This window comes from Etheostoma cragini, chromosome 7 (genome assembly GCF_013103735.1).
Source record: "Etheostoma cragini isolate CJK2018 chromosome 7, CSU_Ecrag_1.0, whole genome shotgun sequence".
Classification (NCBI taxonomy): domain Eukaryota; kingdom Metazoa; phylum Chordata; class Actinopteri; order Perciformes; family Percidae; genus Etheostoma; species Etheostoma cragini.
The window spans coordinates 5,568,009-5,569,869 of record NC_048413.1 but is presented as its reverse complement, the minus strand read 5'-3'; the positions used below and the strand labels follow the sequence as shown (position 1 = coordinate 5,569,869).

Here is a 1,861-nt window from a genome sequence, read left to right as displayed (position 1 = left end):
TATTAATACCAGCAGCAAGACCAGGAACAGCCAGTCATACTTCTATGGGCCGACATCCTGTTGATGGTAAGTTAGTCTACTGACAACCTGTTATCTCTAGTATGTAATCTTCCTAAAGTGAAAGCTGCTGTGATGTTAAGTTCAAATACAGCATGAGGTCTTGTGTTGCTAGCATTTGTTTTCTATATTATTCCCTTTTTCTAGCTGAAGTGTCGAGGCTGTTTGCACCCTACACCTGGCAGGCCGGTGGTGCTATGGGTTGGTCAAGACAACCAAGGCGTGCCAACAACCAGCAAACCACCAGTTCTGCCGGTGCACCTTCTCACACACCTACATTTACATATACGCACACATTTTGTGCCCTTGCCCGCAAAGACTGTGCAGTTGTGCCCATAAGGGCTTAGAAGCAGCGTCTACAAAGGGCAGGATTGGGGAAGAGGCGCCTGTGCTTCCGAGGTATGTCATTTGATTGTGTGATTTGATTTTACACTCTGTTTCACAGTTTGCAAATACATACAAATTATCCAAAGTTGAGAGATGCAGGGGGGTTTGAGTTGATGCGGATTTGTGGCAACACCAGGAGTCGACAGCTGTCACTTCTCCCTTGTCCAAATGAGGGCTACACAGCCCAATACTTGAAGGATCCTGTTCTCCTCATCAGCCATACCACAGTATACATCCACCCCCTTCAGTGTAATGTCAGCACAGAACAGGTAATGCTTGATTTCTCAATGAATGCGATTGTTAAAGAAATCCTGTGGACCAGTGGTGTTGCTGTTTAAGTCTTCAGATTTATAGATGGAGTTACATAAATGAATTCATTTGTGTTATTTGTTTGTACTTGTAGGAAATAATTGGTAGACCTTCAGACATTGGACCCTTAACACCATGTGTTCTCTGTGGAGAGGAATTTCCATTTTCCAACTTAAGGGAACACAATAGGACCTGTGCACGGTACTGAAAATAGTCCTAATGGGGATGGTTGTACTTCAGCTAAAAAGCTTTGTTTTCTCAGCAGTTAATGGTGATCTGTTCAGGCCAGATGTTGTTTTTTGCAAGTGATTGTATGACCAACTTTATCAGTGAAAAGCTAGATTATTTGTTTCATAAAAGTGATTCTATTTTTATTATGTGTGGGGAGATATTGCAATATTCCATTGACTGAACACCCTACTCCACAAGCAACACAACAATGAAGAGAGCAGTATTTCCTATCAGAAAATGATAGCATGGCTTACATGCCCATGCACTCATTCAGGTGCGTGAGCAGAGTGTGAAGGAAAAGGCTGGGATTCTTTTTGCATGCATATTTGTAGCTACTTAAAATGAAGCTTTATTTTGCCTATGGCTCCAGGATGGCCTACTCTGCTGTTAAGAGAAATTTGAAAGGTGGAATTAAACCAATTGACTATACATATTTAATACATAAGTTCAAGTTCATTACACACTAACGGAGAATTGGTATTTTATCCAGATACTAGTGCTGGTAAAAAAATTGTGACCAAATTCCCGAACAGATATGGTAATTGCATATATGTTTTTTTAGGTAACGAAAGGCATGGCAGATGTGAATGGCTATATTGCCATGTGTGTTATGACCATTATTGACTAACTGATAATATAATGATTCCCCTCAAGTGAGTTACAGGGTGACAGGACCCAAAACAGGGAGAGGGAAAGTGGGACAGGGACAGCCAGTCCCTCGGCCTCAGCATCAACCTCACTTGACCCAGGACTAGATGTGGATGAGGGTAGAGTTTCTGTACTTTTAAAGAGTAGTGACGTTTTATGTTCTTTATTTGTTTTGGAAGTTGAAATATTTCATGTGAAAATGCAAAAACTATTTGGTTCTTGAAATATT

At 41.0% G+C, this 1,861-nt stretch overlaps 1 long non-coding RNA gene across 1 annotated transcript in view; it reads left to right on the top strand.

Annotated features, from left to right (window-relative positions):
• Window positions 1–1,861, top strand: part of LOC117947712 — a 22,383-nt gene that overhangs the window by 13,970 nt on the left and 6,552 nt on the right. The window lies entirely within an intron of this gene.